The sequence below is a fragment of the Oncorhynchus keta genome, chromosome 25, assembly GCF_023373465.1.
Source record: "Oncorhynchus keta strain PuntledgeMale-10-30-2019 chromosome 25, Oket_V2, whole genome shotgun sequence".
Classification (NCBI taxonomy): domain Eukaryota; kingdom Metazoa; phylum Chordata; class Actinopteri; order Salmoniformes; family Salmonidae; genus Oncorhynchus; species Oncorhynchus keta.
In genome coordinates, this window is record NC_068445.1 from 32,720,353 (window position 1) to 32,739,442 (window position 19,090).

The following is a 19,090-nucleotide window of genomic DNA, read 5'->3' on the forward strand; positions in this document are numbered from 1 at the left end:
TCCATCTTCTTTAACAGGCTTCCAGCTCCTTCTGTGCTGCAGAAAATCATCCTGAATCCAAATGGCTGTTTAATATGATTGATCTCATCATCATTTCAGAAGAGGATGCAACTACTTCATCACATCTGACTTGAAGAGGAGAGACGGTCTGTTTGAATTAAAAGCACTCTGTGGTGAAGGAATCTGCTCACTGGCATCACTGACACCCCAGATAGCATCATAAGCCATTAAATATATTTTGTGAATTATAGGAAACATTTTCTCTCTACCTCATGGCAAAACGTGTAGAATAGCAGGAAATTAGCTCAGGGAATCCTTGTCCGGAATCTAAACTTAAAATTCCCCTAAATGTACATTTTATAAGGAAAAATATTTGATTCAGGAATTTTCTAAATACTTTCAATATTATTAATGTCCTTGTCGGCTCTACGCCTGGACATGCCCTTGTCCGCAGCAAAGGATCACAATTTAAAACTGTCAAAAAAGTGTTAAATGTTTTAATACACATTTTAAAAATGGTAATAATGGATAATAACCTCTTTAAATGTAATCAAAAATGTAATCTCGTAATCCCCAAAAGTAACTAAACAGTAACAGTAATGCTGAACACTCCAAGAACGGTTAACATCGCACCTTTCTGGTAAAAAGAGTTATAAATTGCGGAGGTGTAATCACTTTTGAGGAAGTACACAATACAAATATGATCAAATATGATAAAATATGAAAGATTTTATATGATGTATTTCCTATTCAACAACTGTATGAATAAGGCTTCAAATCACTTATATCTGTTCAAAGTATAGTATAGTCCATTTATGAAATTACTAACTATGAGATTTTACCTTCCTAATAACTGAAAAATACATATGTGTATATTTATTGTTAGAGAAAAGGTCTCTCTTGATCAAATGTTTGCACCCTTTGATGTGAACATCTCACAGAGCTCTAGCTTGGCTTCCTGAACTTGTTAGGAACTCGCCTTTCATATCCTATTAATCGTGTCTGTCTATGTCAAACAGAAAGTGTTTTTTGAACATGCCATAGAAATAAAAGCATTTAAATTAATTATATTATCAGATACATTTTGATGACCAATTTACCCCTTTTACCAAAGAGCACCTTCTGTCTACCAAAACCTACTATTGTGTACCTTAGCAGTACTTCCCTTGCTTCTTTTTTTCTAGAAAGTGTTTTTTGTTGAAAATCTATGAGTTATTTTAGATGAATGGCTATAAATCGATCTCTGAATGTGCTACTGTGATGAAACCACTGTGCCCTGCTGCATTATGATGTAAGGATTCTAGGCATATGCGTTGTTAGTGGCTGTGACATAGGGTTCAGCCAGGAGTTTATGGACAGTCAGAAGAACAAATTAAATGGTAGGAGAGACATCCCGCTCAATGCAAGCCTTTCGATATATGATGTCCACATATCAATTTATAAGTGAAAATGTCAGTCGGAATCGGTTCCAGAACCACACAGGTCCTCAAGACAGGGAACTTTACATCTAAAAATGATTTTATGTAGTTCTTGCAATAGCCCTCTGCGACTTTGAATAATATTTATATCTCAACTTTGATTCCTAAAAGATGTGTGAGGAGATTGTTAACTCCATCAGATTGGTCTAAAATCCCAAATGAATGCGCAGGGTCAACTATACCATAAGGACCCCCTGTTCATGTCCTCATCACATGTAGTGCAATAAGACCACTCTTGGTCTGCAATGTTCTCTACTTTTGATAGGTTTAGAAAAACAATATTTGAATCATCATGGTCACAACCGTAGACTTTCAACTCCATCTTCCTGATTCAATTAGAATATGAATTTTGCTTCAAATATGTTACATTTAATTAGGTTATAGAGTCATAAATCAACTGAAAAACAAAATGGCTACTGTGTATACCACTTGAATGAAGAAGAAAAATATACTTTTTGTCAACTCTGTAAAACCCAAATTCTGTCAGACTGATGACAAATCTGATAGAATGATTATGTTTTCATTGGGGATTTTCAAATAAATTATTTTCCATATTTTACAAATGATTGTTTTGAACTTTAGAGACAAAAATAGGTCTGTTTTGTGTATCTGTTGTCAACTCCGTCATTAATGACACATGTTTTAGTCAATATTCTCCAAAAATATTATATTCATATATTGTATTCATAACATTGGCCATTTAATATTTTGGTACACATACTGGAGAGCACTTCTATGTCTACACTCATTAAGCATTGTTCACACACTCTTAAGCTTTAGCCCCAACCATCTCTTTAAGGGTTCAAATATGAGGATATGAACTAAACAAGCAAAGATTTCAAGACGAACATTTTATCTAGATTGCCAGACTGATTTCTGGGTATTCGTAACCTTGGAGTGTTGTCAGATTGTCCGTTTGTAAATTCAGAACGTTTCACTATCGGAGCGTTCACAGCACACACTGCATGCTCTGGCCAATGAGTAGGGTTGATTTGAGCATTCTGACGTACCAGCAGCAGTCAAGCACCCAAGCTAACTGGCTATCGTTGGCTAGCTTGCTAGCTACAGTGGCTTGCGAAAGTATTCAACCCCCTTTTCCTATTTTGTTGCTTTCAACCTGGAATTAAAATAGATTTTTGGGAGGAGGCATAATTTGAATTACACAACATGCCTACAACTTTGAAGATGCAAAATATTTTATACTGTGAAACAAACAAGAAATAAGACAAAAAAAATCTTTAAGTCATACCACAGATTCTCAATTGGATTGAGGTCTGGGCTTTGACTAGGTCATTCCAAGACATTTAACTGTTTCCCCTTAAACCACTCGAGTGTTGCTTTAGCAGTATGCTCAGCGTCATTGTCCTGCTGGAAGGTGAACCTCCGTCCCAGTCTCAAATCTCTGGAAGACTCTGGAAGGGGTGGCAGGTAGCCTAGTGGTTAGAGCATTGGCCTAATAACTGAAAGGCTGAATGATCAAATCCCAGAGCTGACAAAGTCAAACTCTGTCGTTCTGCCCCTGAACAAGGCAGTTAACCCACTGTTCTTAGGCTGTCATTGAAAATATGAATGTGTTCTTAACTGACTTGCCTAGCTAAAAAAAAAAACACGCCATCCATCATTTCTTCAATTCTGACCAGTTTCCCATTCCCTGCTGATGAAAAACATCCCCACAGCATGATGCTGCCACCAACTTGCTTAATGTGGGTGAGGTGTTGGGTTTGCCCCAGACATAGGATTTTAATATCCATTTAATTACAGGTTGCAATGCAACAATGTAGGATAAACACCAAGGAAGATGTTTACTTTTGTAAGGCACTGTGCTTCCAGACACAAATCAGAGAACAGCTTCCTCTGATCATTTTACTTTTGTAAGGCACTGTGCTTCCAGACACAAATCAGAGAACAGCTTCCTCTGATCATTTTACTTTTGTAAGGCACTGTGCTTCCAGACACAAATCAGAGAACAGCTTCCTCTGATCATTTTACTTTTGTAAGGCACTGTGCTTCCAGACACAAATCAGAGAACAGCTTCCTCTGATCATTTTACTTTTGTAAGGCACTGTGCTTCCAGACACAAATCAGAGAACAGCTTCCTCTGATCATTTTACTTTTGTAAGGCACTGTGCTTCCAGACACAAATCAGAGAACAGCTTCCTCTGATCATTTTACTTTTGTAAGGCACTGTGCTTCCAGACACAAATCAGAGAACAGCTTCCTCTGATCATTTTACTTTTGTAAGGCACTGTGCTTCCAGACACAAATCAGAGAACAGCTTCCTCTGATCATTTTACTTTTGTAAGGCACTGTGCTTCCAGACACAAATCAGAGAACAGCTTCCTCTGATCATTTTACTTTGTAAGGCACTGTGCTTCCAGACACAAATCAGAGAACAGCTTCCTCTGATCATTTTACTTTTGTAAGGCACTGTGCTTCAGACACAAATCAGAGAACAGCTTCCTCTGATCATTTTACTTTTGTAAGGCACTGTGCTTCCAGACACAAATCAGAGAACAGCTTCCTCTGATCATTTTACTTTGTAAGGCACTGTGCTTCCAGACACAAATCAGAGAACAGCTTCCTCTGATCATTTTACTTTGTAAGGCACTGTGCTTCCAGACACAAATCAGAGAACAGCTTCCTCTGATCATTTTACTTTTGTAAGGCACTGTGCTTCCAGACACAAATCAGAGAACAGCTTCCTCTGATCATTTTACTTTTGTAAGGCACTGTGCTTCCAGACACAAATCAGAGAACAGCTTCCTCTGATCATTTTACTTTTGTAAGGCACTGTGCTTCCAGACACAAATCAGAGAACAGCTTCCTCTGATCATTTTACTTTTGTAAGGCACTGTGCTTCCAGACACAAATCAGAGAACAGCTTCCTCTGATCATTTTACTCGCCCTAACAGAGCTGGTTAAGATGTTTTTATGTTATCCAGAACATTGGTGACTGTAACTGTGCCACTGGCAACAATTTAATTATGTTTTTTTGCCAACGTTCACCACCCACCTGCTTCAGATGTCCACTATCATCCTTGTGTCCAAGAAAGGGAAAGTAACTGAACTGAATGACTAGCAACCAGTAACCCTCACTTCCGTCATCATTAACTTCTTCGAGATAGGGGGCGCTCTTTTAATTTTTGGATAAAAAACGTTCCCATTTTAAACAAGATATTTTGTCACGAAAAGATGCTCGACTATGCATGTAATGGACAGCTTTGGAAAGAATAAACTCTGACGTTTCCAAAACTGCACAGATATTATCTGTGAGTGCCCCAGAACTAATGCTACAGCCGAAACCAAGATGAAGTATCATACAGGAAATGCCCCAGATTCTGAAGGCATTCTGAAGGTGTTCCAATGTCTCCTTATGTGGCTGTGAATGCGCCAGGAATGAGCCTGCCCTTTCTGTCGTTTCCCCAAGGAGTCTGCAGCATTGTGACGTATTTGTAGGCATATCATTGGAAGATTGACCATAAGAGACTACATTTACCAGGTGTCCGCCCGGTGTCCTGCGTCAAAATTATTGCGTAATCTCCAGGTCCATGCGCGTTCCATTTCTTCAGAGAAGAAACTAAAACTGCCACGAATGACTTATCATCGAATAGATATGTGAAAAAAACCTTGAGGATTGATTCTAAACAACGTTTGCCATGTTTCTGTCGATATTATGGAGTTAATTTGTAAAAAAGTTCGCGTTTTAATGACTTAATTTTCGTTTTTTTTCTTACCCAAACGTGATGAAGAAAACAGAGCGATTTGTCTACACAAATAATATTTTTGTAAAAACTGAACATTTGCTATCTAACTGAGAGTCTCCTCATTGAAAACATCTGAAGTTCTTCAAAGGTAAATGATTTTATTTGAATGCTTGTCTTGTTTTTGTGAAAATGTTGCATGCTGAATGCCAGGCTTAATCCTATGCTAGGCTATCAATACTGTTACACAAATGCTTGTTTAGCTATGGTTCAAAAGCATATTTTGAAAATCTGAGATGACAGTGTTGTTAACAAAAGGCTAAGCTTGAGAGCTAATATATTTATTTAATTTCATTTGCGATTTTCATGAATAGTTAACGTTGCGTTATGCTAATGAGCTTGCCTAGAGAATTTACACTCCTGGATACAGGTTTTTATCGTAGCCAAACAAAACAGAGCGATTTGTCAACACAAATAATATTTTTGTAAAAACTAAACATTTGCTATCTAACTGAGAGTCTCCTCATTGAAAACATCTAAAGTTCTTCAAAGGTAAATTATTTTATTTGAATTATTTTCTTGTTTTTGTGAAAATGTTGCATGCTGAATGCTAGGCTAAATGCTATGCTAGGCTATCATTACTCTTACACAAATGCTTGTTTAGCTATGGTTCAACAACACATCAGATTTTCAAAATATGCTTTTAAGTGCTTCGAGAGGCTAGTCAAAGACCGTTCATCAACTACAGCTCGGCCTTCAATACCACAGTGCCATATAAGCTCATTACAAAGCTCACAGCCCTGGGTCTGAACTTCTCCCTATGGAACTGGCTCCTGGACTTCCTGACGGGGCGCCCCCAGGTGGAGAAGGTAGGCAACATCAACCTCAGGGTGCTGCAGAAATGTGGCCTGTCCCAGAGGGCCCTCACAGTGTCCTACAGGAGCACCATCGAGAGCATATTGTTGGGCTAAATCACAGCCTGGTACGACAACTCCACCGCCACAGACCACAAGACTCTTCAGAGAGTGATACGAGCAGCTGAATGCAACATTGGGTACACACTGCCTGCTGTAAAGGACGCCTACAACACCAGGTGTCGTAGGAAGGCCAATAAGATCATCAGGGAGCCACCCAAGCCAAGACCTTTTTTCAACGCTTTGGTCACGCAGACCCGGGCAGTACAGGAGCATCATAGCAAAAACTGAAAGACTGGCCAATGGTTTCTAACCATTAGGACTGCTGAATAGATACCACTAGTCAGCTACCTGTTACCCCCCCCCATGGACATTTCCCCCTTCCACACCCTCAACACTCACTTACCTTACCTGCTACTCCCTCTATGGACATTCTTCCTTCTGCTGCTCCACCATAATAAAAACTGTAGAAATAGAAATAGCACTATTTCCTTTATTTTATTTCACCAGTCCTGCATGTTGGAGCTCGAAGCATAAGATTTTCACTGTACCCTGCATTCACACCTGCAACCCTGTACATGTGACTATTACACAATCTGAATCTGAGTCTGACCTATTCTGAGTGTGCGTAAAACATTCAACAGTAATTTTATTTTTTTAAATTTTACCTTTATTATTAATTAGGCAAGTCAGTTAAGAACAAATTCTTATTTTCAATGACGGCCTAGGAACAGTGGGTTAACTGCCTGTTCAGGGGCAGAACGACAGATTTGTACCTTGTCAGTTCAGGGATTTGAACTTGCAACCTTCCGTTTCCGGACTCATATTTCCCTTCTAAGGAATGAGTGTGAGTGTGCGTGTATTAAGTGTGTTGGCGTGCTATATGTGTGTGTGTTTGCTGACTATGTTCATTAAAAGAGTAGCTCGATCTCATTTCATCAGAGTTAACAGCAGGAGTCCTCTTGGGGTCTCATTTTGCTGTTTCAGAGAAACTCTTGATTGACATTGATTGGAAAAGATGAGACAGGATTGCAGACTACAGTTTTCCCTTTTTGTACTGGGGTTTGTGGCTTTCAAATGTGCACGTCTGAAACAGAAATAGATATTTTCATTTATTTTCTTCTCTTTCCTATGTGACCTCCATGGCCATGCAATGGGCTGCTGTGGAGCAGTGTGCCCTGCGAGGGCAGGGTGTCCTGGCCTACCTTTCCACCATCAGGCCCCAATGACCAAAGTCTCCAAACACACAAATACAAGAGAGGGCAGAGGTTAAAAGAAGCAAATGGTGGTGACTCTCCCTCATCGGCCACCTAGAGGAACATGTAATAAACACCTAGAGGAACATGTAATAAACACCTAGAGGAACATGTAATAAACACCTAGAGGAACATGTAATAAACACCTAGAGGAACATGTAATAAACACCTAGAGGAACATGTAATAAACACCTAGAGGAGCATGTAATAAACACCTAGAGGAGCATGTAATAAACACCTAGAGGAACATGTAATAAACACCTAGAGGAACATGTAATAAACACCTAGAGGAGCATGTAATAAACACCTAGAGGAACATGTAATAAACACCTAGAGGAACATGTAATAAAGTCCACATAAGAAGAGCAACACAGGAGAGTGAGTCCATAAAAGAGGTATGGAGAAATGGAGGGATGTAGGGATATAGGAATGAATGGTTTTGATGAGTGACCTCTCGCCTACAGAGTCAGCCCTGACCTTAAGAACACATCCGCCGAGCCCTGAGCCCTGAACCCTGGGAGGACTGAAGAAAAAGAAACACACATACACGCAGCACTTTTTTTTACTATTGACACAGAGAGAACATGCGCGCACACACACACACACACACACACACACACACACACACACACACACACACACACACACACACACACACACACACACACACACACACACACACACACACACACACACACACACACACACACACACACACACACACACACACACACACACACACATAAAGGAAGACAAACACACATTCAGTGCCTTTGGACTTTTTCACATTTTGTTGTGCTACAGCCTTATTCTAAAATGGATTAAAAAATAATAATAATCCTCAGCAATCTATACACAATACCCCATGATGCAGCAAAAACGTTTTTTTTTTTTGCAAAGGTATTAAAAATAAAAACAGAAATATCTTATTTAAATAAGTATTCAGACCCCTTGACCCCTTAAACTCAGATGCATCCTGTTTCCATTGATCATCCTTGAGTCCACCTTTGGTAAATGCAATTGTTTGGACATGATTTGGAAAGGCACACAACTGTCTTTATAAGGTCCCACAGTTGACAGTGCATATGAGAGCAATAACCAAGCCATGAAGTCGAAGGAATTGTCCATAGAGCTCCGAGACAGGACTGTGTTGAGGCACAGATCTGGGGAAGGGTACCAAAACATTTCTGCAGCATTCAAGGTCCCCAAGAACAGAGTGGCCTCCATCACTCTTAAATGTAAAAACTTTGTAACCACCAAGAATCTTCCTAGAGCTTGCCACTCGGCCAAACTGAGCAATCGGGGGAGAAGGGCCTGGGTCAGAGAGGTGACCAAGAACCCGATGGTCACTCTGACAGAGATCTAGAATTCCTCTATGGAGATGGGAGAACATTCAGAACGACAACAATCTCTACAGCACTCCACCAATCAGACCTTTTTGGTAGAGTGGCCAGACGGTAAAAGGCACATGAAGCTTGGAGTTTACCAAAAGGCACCTAAAGACTCTCAGACCATGAGAAACAAGATTCTCTGGTCTGATGAAACCAAGATTGAATTCCATGGCCTGAATGCCAAGTGTCACGTTTGGAGGCAACCTGGCATCATCCCTACGGTGAAGCATTGTGGTGGCAGCATCATGCTGTGGGGATGTTTTTCAGCAGCAGCGACTGGGACACTAGTCAGGATCGAAGCAAAGATGAACAGAGCAAAGAACAGAGGGTTCTTCGATGAAAACCTGCTTGAACCCGATTGAACATCTTTGGAGAGACCTGAAAATAGGTGTGCCAAGCTTTTAGCGTCAAACCCAAGAAGACTCAAGGCTGTAATCGCTGCCAAAGGTGCTTCAACAAAGTACTCAGTAAAAGGTCTGAATACTTATGTCAATGTGATATTTCAGATGTTTATTTTATTACATTTGCAAACACAGTAGATTGATGAGGGACAAAAACAATTTAATAAATGTTAGAATAAGGCTGTGACGTAACAAAATGTGGAAAAAGTCGATGGGTCTGAATACTTTCTGAATGAGCTGTACACACTGTTTTCTTCACACAAGAGGTATAGAGTTGACATACAGCAGCCTTTATACCATGGGAGAAAGACAGACAGACTGTATTATACCATGGGAGAAAGACAGACAGACTGTATTATACCATGGGAGAAAGACAGACAGACTGTATTATACCATGGGAGAAAGACAGACCGACTGTCTTATACCATGGGAGAAAGATAGACAGACTGTATTATACCATGGGAGAAAGATAGACGGACTGTCTTATACCATGGGAGAAAGACAGACAGACTGTATTATACCATGGGAGAAAGACAGACAGACTGTATTATACCATGGGAGAAAGATAGACGGACTGTCTTATACCATGGGAGAAAGACAGACAGACTGTATTATACCATGGGAGAAAGACAGACGGACTGTCTTATACCATGGGAGAAAGATAGACGGACTGTATTATACCATGGGAGAAAGATAGACGGACTGTCTTATACCATGGGAGAAAGATAGACGACTGTCTTATACCATGGGATACATGAGAAAGATAGACGGACTGTCTTATACCATGGGAGAAAGAACAGACTGTAGGGAGAAAGACAGACGGACTGTCTTATACCATGGGAGAAAGACAGACGGACTGTATTATACCATGGGAGAAAGATAGACAGACTGTATTATACCATGGGAGAAAGACAGACAGACTGTATTATACCATGGGAGAAAGACAGACGGACTGTCTTATACCATGGGAGAAAGATAGACAGACTGTATTATACCATGGGAGAAAGATAGACGGACTGTCTTATACCATGGGAGAAAGATAGACAGACTGTATTATACCATGGGAGAAAGATAGACGGACTGTCTTATACCATGGGAGAAAGACAGACAGACTGTATTATACCATGGGAGAAAGACAGACGGACTGTCTTATACCATGGGAGAAAGATAGACGGACTGTCTTATACCATGGGAGAAAGATAGACAGACTGTATTATACCATGGGAGAAAGATAGACGGACTGTCTTATACCATGGGAGAAAGACAGACAGACTGTATTATACCATGGGAGAAAGACAGACGGACTGTCTTATACCATGGGAGAAAGATAGACAGACTGTATTATACCATGGGAGAAAGATAGACGGACTGTCTTATACCATGGAAGAACGATAGACGGACTGTCTTATACCATGGGAGAAAGATAGACAGACTGTATTATACCATGGGAGAAAGATAGACGGACTGTCTTATACCATGGGAGAAAGACAGACGGACTGTATTATACCATGGGAGAAAGACAGACGGACTGTATTATACCATGGGAGAAAGACAGACAGACTGTCTTATACCATGGGAGAAAGACAGACGGACTGTCTTATACCATGGGAGAAAGATAGACAGACTGTATTATACCATGGGAGAAAGACAGACAGACTGTCTTATACCATGGGAAAACGATAGATGGACTGTCTTATACCATGGGAGAACGATAGACAGACTGTCTTATACCATGGGAGAAAGATAGACGGACTGTATTATACCATGGGAGAAAGACAGACAGACTGTCTTATACCATGGGAAAACGATAGACGGACTGTCTTATACCATGGGAGAACGATAGACGGACTGTCTTATACCATGGGAGAACAATAGACGGACTGTCTTATACCATGGGAGAAAGATAGACGGACTGTCTTATACCATGGAAGAACGATAGACAGACTGTCTTATACCATGGAAGAACGATAGACAGACTGTCTTATACCATGGGAGAACGATAGACGGACTGTCTCATACCATGGGAGAACGATAGACGGACTGTCTTATACCATGGGAGAACAATAGACGGACTGTCTTATACCATGGGAGAAAGATAGACGGACTGTCTTATACCATGGAAGAACGATAGACAGACTGTCTTATACCATGGGAGAACGATAGATGGACTGTCTCATGCCATGGGAGAAAGATAGACGGACTGTCTTATACCATGTGAGAAAGACAGACTGCCTAAGTTAGTTGTGTAGGTAGACAGAGCTAGGCAGACATTCTGTGGCAGTAACCTTGAGGGTTCATATTCAGTAGGATTGTGATGAAACTGGCAGATTAATGGTACATTCAACACTAAGCCAACTAAGAAGGGAACATTTTCTGTTTCAACACTCTGCCAGTGGCTCCAGATGATGTGTGAATGGGAGAATATGTGTTAGAGAGATACTGTATAGGGAAACAGATGGAAAGAGAGGGGGAGCTAGAGAGGGAGGAGGGGGTATCTCTAATAAGTCCTTCGCACTCCCACTCAAGTCGCAAGGGGAGAGAGAGAGGAGACGGCGGGATTGAGGAAACAGGGAGGGCACTGAGGGAAAATGTTGCGCCACCAGATGGGTTCTAATCTGAACGGTCACCCCTGGACCATCATGGGTAATGGACCAGTCAGACTCCACTAGATCACCGCAACGACCACACCCTGCTGAAAGACAGCCTCTCTTTCTTCGCTCTATTCAATTTAAATGTAAGGGCTTTATTGGAATGGGAAACATATATTAACATTGCCAAAGCAAGTGAAGTAGATAATAAACAAAAGTGACAAACAATAAAAATCAACAGTAGACATTACAATCACAAAAGTTCCAAAAGAATAAAGACATTTCAAATGTCATATTATGTGCAAATAGTTAAAGTACAAAAGGGAAAATAAAAAAAACATAAAAATGGGTTGTTTTTACAACAGTGTTTGTTCTTCACTGGTTGTTTTCTTGTGGCAACAGGTCACACATCTTTCTGCTGAGATGTCACAATGTGGTATTTCACCCAGTAGCTATGGGAGTTTCTCAAAATTAGGTTTGGTTTCTAATTCTTTGCAAATCTGTGTAATCTCAGGGAAATATGTGTCTCTAATATGGTCATACATTTGCCAGGAGGTTAGGAAGTGCAGCTCAGTGTCCACCTCATTTTGTGGGCAGTGAGCATATAGCCTGTCTTCTCTTGAGAGCCATGTCTGCCTACAGCGGACTTTCTTAATAGCAAGGTTATGTTCACTGAGCCTGTACATCGTCAAAGCTTTCCATAAGTTTGGGTCAGTCACAGTGAAGGGATGAACAGGCTGAGGTTTCAGGGGAAGGGAGAAGGTGTGCAGATGTAGTGGGGAAAGTAGGAAACGAAAGCAGTGTGGCTAAGGGGGCAATTGTGGTAGAACAGGAAAAAGTAGGGGGGGGGGCAGTCGGTGAGACTGCGATTGAGGTCGCTGAGGAGGTGCTGGTAAATGAAATGGGAGTTCAAGAGGAGAGTGAAACAAGGGGAAATGAAGCAGCTGTTTTCAAAGTTCCGAGGAGTAAGAGGAAGAATTTAAGGGGTGGTGAGGGTTCTACTTCTAAGAGGAAGGTAGAGATTGATAAATCAGTTGAGGATAAACAGGTTGTAGAGATGGTGTAGTTTTCTTCTGGGGACGATAGCGATAGTGAGGCATCTGATGCGTCACAACAAAATAGTGAGAGATGGGGTGGAAGGGAGGTATGGGATTGAGAAGGTACGCATATTTCTGAATTTGAAAAAAGGGAAGAAATATATGTAGGGTTATAAGGATTTTTTTCTCCTGAAAGTGAATTGTTTATTGAATCAGCAATGTTTCTGATGTCAAAAATACGGGGGTCACGAGACTGACAAGTGATTGTTTATGACAAGGTAAAGCCAGCATGGAGAGCACTGTACAAGCCACCGTTACTAAAGGGGACTGGTGACATGTAATGGAGGGTGTTGATGACAAGATAAAGCCAGCATGGAGAACATTGTATAAGCCATTGTTACAAAAGGGGACTGGTGACATGTAATGGAGGGTGTTGATGACAAGGTAAAGCCAGCATGGAGAACATTGTATAAGCCATTGTTACTAAAGGGGACTGGTGACATGTAATGGAGGGTGTTGATGACAAGGTAAAGCCGGCATGGAGAACACTGTACAAGCCATCGTTACTAAAGGGGACTGGTGACATGTAATGGAGGGTGTTGATGACAAGGTAAAGCCAGCATGGAGAACACTGTACAAGCCATCGTTACTAAAGGGGACTGGTGACATGTAATGGAGGGTGTTGATGACAAGGTAAAGCCAGCATGGAGAACATTGTATAAGCCATTGTTACTAAAGGGGACTGGTGACATGTAATGGAGGGTGTTGATGACAAGGTAAAGCCAGCATGGAGAACACTGTACAAGCCATCGTTACTAAAGGGGACTGGTGACATGTAATGGAGGGTGTTGATGACAAGGTAAAGCCAGCATGGAGAGCACTGTACAAGCCACCATTACTAAAGGGGACTGGTGACATGTAATGGAGGGTGTTGATGACAAGGTAAAGCCAGCATGGAGAACATTGTACAAGCCATCGTTACTAGAGGGGACTGGTGACATGTAATGGAGGGTGTTGATGACAAGGTAAAGCCAGCATGGAGAACACTGTACAAGCCATCGTTACTAAAGGGGACTGGTGACATGTAATGGAGGGTGTTGATGACAAGGTAAAGCCAGCATGGAGAGCACTGTACAAGCCACCGTTACTAAAGGGGACTGGTGACATGTAATGGAGGGTGTTGATGACAAGGTAAAGCCAGCATGGAGAGCACTGTACAAGCCAACGTTACTAAAGGGGACTGGTGACATGTAATGGAGGGTGTTGATGACAAGGTAAAGCCAGCATGGAGAACATTGTACAAGCCATCGTTACTAAAGGGGACTGGTGACATGTAATGGAGGGTGTTGATGACAAGGTAAAGCCAGCATGGAGAACACTGTACAAGCCATCGTTACTAAAGGGGACTGGTGACATGTAATGGAGGGTGTTGATGACAAGGTAAAGCCAGCATGGAGAACACTGTACAAGCCATCGTTACTAAAGGGGACTGGTGACATGTAATGGAGGGTGTTGATGACAAGGTAAAGCCAGCATGGAGAACATTGTATAAGCCATTGTTACTAAAGGGGACTGGTGACATGTAATGGAGGGTGTTGATGACAAGGTAAAGCCAGCATGGAGAACACTGTACAAGCCATCGTTACTAAAGGGGACTGGTGACATGTAATGGAGGGTGTTGATGACAAGGTAAAGCCAGCATGGAGAGCACTGTACAAGCCACCGTTACTAAAGGGGACTGGTGACATGTAATGGAGGGTGTTGATGACAAGGTAAAGCCAGCATGGAGAGCACTGTACAAGCCATCGTTACTAAAGGGGACTGGTGACATGTAATGGAGGGTGTTGATGACAAGGTAAAGCCAGCATGGAGAACACTGTACAAGCCACCGTTACTAAAGGGGACTGGTGACATGTAATGGAGGGTGTTGATGACAAGGTAAAGCCAGCATGGAGAGCACTGTACAAGCCACCGTTACTAAAGGGGACTGGTGACATGTAATGGAGGGTGTTGATGACAAGGTAAAGCCAGCATGGAGAACACTGTACAAGCCACCGTTACTAAAGGGGACTGGTGACATGTAATGGAGGGTGTTGATGACAAGGTAAAGCCAGCATGGAGAACACTGTACAAGCCATCGTTACTAAAGGGGACTGGTGACATGTAATGGAGGGTGTTGATGACAAGGTAAAGCCAGCATGGAGAACACTGTACAAGCCATCGTTACTAAAGGGGACTGGTGACATGTAATGGAGGGTGTTGATGACAAGGTAAAGCCAGCATGGAGAACATTGTACAAGCCATCGTTACTAAAGGGGACTGGTGACATGTAATGGAGGGTGTTGATGACAAGGTAAAGCCAGCATGGAGAGCACTGTACAAGCCACCGTTACTAAAGGGGACTGGTGACATGTAATGGAGGGTGTTGATGACAAGGTAAAGCCAGCATGGAGAACACTGTACAAGCCACCGTTACTAAAGGGGACTGGTGACATGTAATGGAGGGTGTTGATGACAAGGTAAAGCCAGCATGGAGAACATTGTACAAGCCACCGTTACTAAAGGGGACTGGTGACATGTAATGGAGGGTGTTGATGACAAGGTAAAGCCAGCATGGAGAACACTGTACAAGCCATCGTTACTAAAGGGGACTGGTGACATGTAATGGAGGGTGTTGATGACAAGGTAAAGCCAGCATGGAGAGCACTGTACAAGCCACCGTTACTAAAGGGGACTGGTGACATGTAATGGAGGGTGTTGATGACAAGGTAAAGCCAGCATGGAGAACATTGTACAAGCCATCGTTACTAAAGGGGACTGGTGACATGTAATGGAGGGTGTTGATGACAAGGTAAAGCCAGCATGGAGAACATTGTACAAGCCATCGTTACTAAAGGGGACTGGTGACATGTAATGGAGGGTGTTGATGACAAGGTAAAGCCAGTAGGGAGAGCACTGTACAAGCCACCGTTACTAAAGGGGACTGGTGACATGTAATGGAGGGTGTTGATGACAAGGTAAAGCCAGCATGGAGAACACTGTACAAGCCACCGTTACTAAAGGGGACTGGTGACATGTAATGGAGGGTGTTGATGACAAGGTAAAGCCAGCATGGAGAGCACTGTACAAGCCATCGTTACTAAAGGGGACTGGTGACATGTAATGAAGGGTGTTGATGACAAGGTAAAGCCAGCATGGAGAGCACTGTACAAGCCACCGTTACTAAAGGGGACTGGTGACATGTAATGGAGGGTGTTGATGACAAGGTAAAGCCAGCATGGAGAGCACTGTACAAGCCACCGTTACTAAAGGGGACTGGTGACATGTAATGGAGGGTGTTGATGACAAGGTAAAGCCAGCATGGAGAACACTGTACAAGCCATCGTTACTAAAGGGGACTGGTGACATGTAATGGAGGGTGTTGATGACAAGGTAAAGCCAGCATGGAGAGCACTGTACAAGCCACCGTTACTAAAGGGGACTGGTGACATGTAATGGAGGGTGTTGATGACAAGGTAAAGCCAGCATGGAGAACACTGTACAAGCCACCGTTACTAAAGGGGACTGGTGACATGTAATGGAGGGTGTTGATGACAAGGTAAAGCCAGCATGGAGAACACTGTACAAGCCACCGTTACTAAAGGGGACTGGTGACATGTAATGGAGGGTGTTGATGACAAGGTAAAGCCAGCATGGAGAGCACTGTACAAGCCATCGTTACTAAAGGGGACTGGTGACATGTAATGGAGGGTGTTGATGACAAGGTAAAGCCAGCATGGAGAGCACTGTACAAGCCACCGTTACTAAAGGGGACTGGTGACATGTAATGGAGGGTGTTGATGACAAGGTAAAGCCAGCATGGAGAACACTGTACAAGCCACCGTTACTAAAGGGGACTGGTGACATGTAATGGAGGGTGTTGATGACAAGGTAAAGCCAGCATGGAGAACACTGTACAAGCCATCGTTACTAAAGGGGACTGGTGACATGTAATGGAGGGTGTTGATGACAAGGTAAAGCCAGCATGGAGAACACTGTACAAGCCACCGTTACTAAAGGGGACTGGTGACATGTAATGGAGGGTGTTGATGACAAGGTAAAGCCAGCATGGAGAACACTGTACAAGCCACCGTTACTAAAGGGGACTGGTGACATGTAATGGAGGGTGTTGATGACAAGGTAAAGCCAGCATGGAGAACACTGTACAAGCCACCGTTACTAAAGGGGACTGGTGACATGTAATGGAGGGTGTTGATGACAAGGTGAAGCCAGCATGGAGAGCACTGTACAAGCCACCGTTACTAAAGGGGACTGGTGACATGTAATGGAGGGTGTTGATGACAAGGTAAAGCCAGCATGGAGAGCACTGTACAAGCCACCGTTACTAAAGGGGACTGGTGACATGTAATGGAGGGTGTTGATGACAAGGTAAAGCCAGCATGGAGAACACTGTACAAGCCATCGTTACTAAAGGGGACTGGTGACATGTAATGGAGGGTGTTGATGACAAGGTAAAGCCAGCATGGAGAACACTGTACAAGCCACCGTTACTAAAGGGGACTGGTGACATGTAATGGAGGGTGTTGCATGGCATCATTGCAGTTAATGCCTTTGTATCTGTCATCAACTCAGATGTTGGAGATGGATGTCCTTGATGTAATATAAGAGAAAAATATTTCACTGTTTTATGGAGCGTGAGAGGATAAAGCCTCTCTTTGAAATATTAGCGGCTTTGTTTACAGCTGTAGGGGGATTTTCAATAACACTGTTTTTATTTTGGGGTATCAATATAGTAAGCAACAGAAAATAATATGTCAACCGTTACATTTTATTTTAGCACAAGCTAAGATGACATGGAAAAGTAAGATAGACAAGGGATATGGTAAGGATGTAAGATGTGTTCTTCTCAAAGCGAGAATAAAAGTGGATTTTGAGTTCTTCTCAGCTGTAAAAGATCTCCCTGTTTGAGGAGAAGTGGGCTTACAAAGGAGCGGTATGTTTCGTGGAGGAGGGGAAACTTTGTTTTTATATATATATAAAATAAGTTGAATGTAAATGCTTTTTAATATTTTATTTACATTTTTTATGATAATTTTTTTTCATGTTTATTTAAGAATTACACATTTGTCATAAAAGAATGACACATTGAGATATAAAAACTCAAAAACTCTCTCTCTGTTTGGTAATAAACTCATCCCTACAAACAGGTTGACTCCCTTCAGAACTTACGCGAGTCACAGACAATGGAACAACACAGACACAAAGAGTGTGTGTGTGTGTGTGTAAGTGTGCGCGTGCATATGCATGTGTGCATGCTTTAAAGAGTGGGGGTCAGGACATATAATATAATTCATAAATGTCCTACTTCATATCTTATCACCACTCAATCATTCAATATTCTATCACATCTCAATATGGGTCATTCTATACATTCTCTAGTTCCGTTGCTCCCTCCGTTGACCCCTTCTCCTCTCCTCATCCTTTTTTTATTTCAATTCTTCCTATACAGCGAGTCTGATCCAGAGAACATGATTGTTTGTCATCCAGAAGAGAGAGGAAACAGCACGCCCAGCATAGACTCACCAGATAGCTCCTACAACCCCCCCGCCCTCAACAAATACAGTGTGTGTATGCTTGTCTATCTACTAATACAGTATCAATCTCTCTGTCTTTTATAAGGACAGTATGAGTATCACAAGGTGAAGGATACAACACAGAAGGATCTCCCCTTTCCATCTCCAACATATTGTAACTTTCCCTAGAGGTCAAAGGTCATAATGGACACCGTCCTGCCATGGCACGTGTGTCCTCTCTCACCACCACCTCTTACAGACGCCACTCACGCACAACCAGGTTATCAGACACTCATTAAACACATACACACACAAACATACACACACGCACACACACACAAACAGACACTCCGACTCTCATTACACCTCGAGCAGGGCAGGGCTGGGGGAGGGGAGCAGAGCTAATTTGTAAATGCATTCTCAATCTCTTAACTTCCTCACATTACATATTTTTACATTGAGGAAGGAAGGGAGGGAGAGGGAGAGAGTCAGGGATGAAAACAGGGAGGGAGTGACAGAAGAAGGAAAGGGAGGATGGGAGAGAAGGCAGGGGAGACAGAGAAAAAAAGGAAGGAGAATAAGGTATAGAGGATAGAAAATGAGAGATGGAGAGAAGAAGGGAGGAAGGACGAACGGGATGGAGGGAGGGGAGGCAGGCTAAGGTCCAATCCAGTAGCCTCACCCGTATATGTTTTTCTCCCCATACAGATGCAGATTTTGTATTGATTGGTGCTCTGAGAGGAAGATGATG

At 42.2% G+C, this 19,090-nt stretch overlaps 1 protein-coding gene and 1 long non-coding RNA gene across 3 annotated transcripts in view; one reads left to right on the top strand and one right to left on the bottom strand.

The window, feature by feature from the left end:
• Positions 1 to 19,090, bottom strand: part of LOC118358541 (ephrin-A5) — a 209,027-nt gene that overhangs the window by 148,849 nt on the left and 41,088 nt on the right. The gene's annotated exons all lie outside the window — the stretch shown is intronic.
• Positions 13,684 to 17,003, top strand: LOC127911726 (uncharacterized). The gene is made up of 3 exons (XR_008079113.1): positions 13,684 to 13,957; positions 14,622 to 15,534; positions 16,780 to 17,003. It is a non-coding gene; the product is annotated as an uncharacterized LOC127911726 (long non-coding RNA).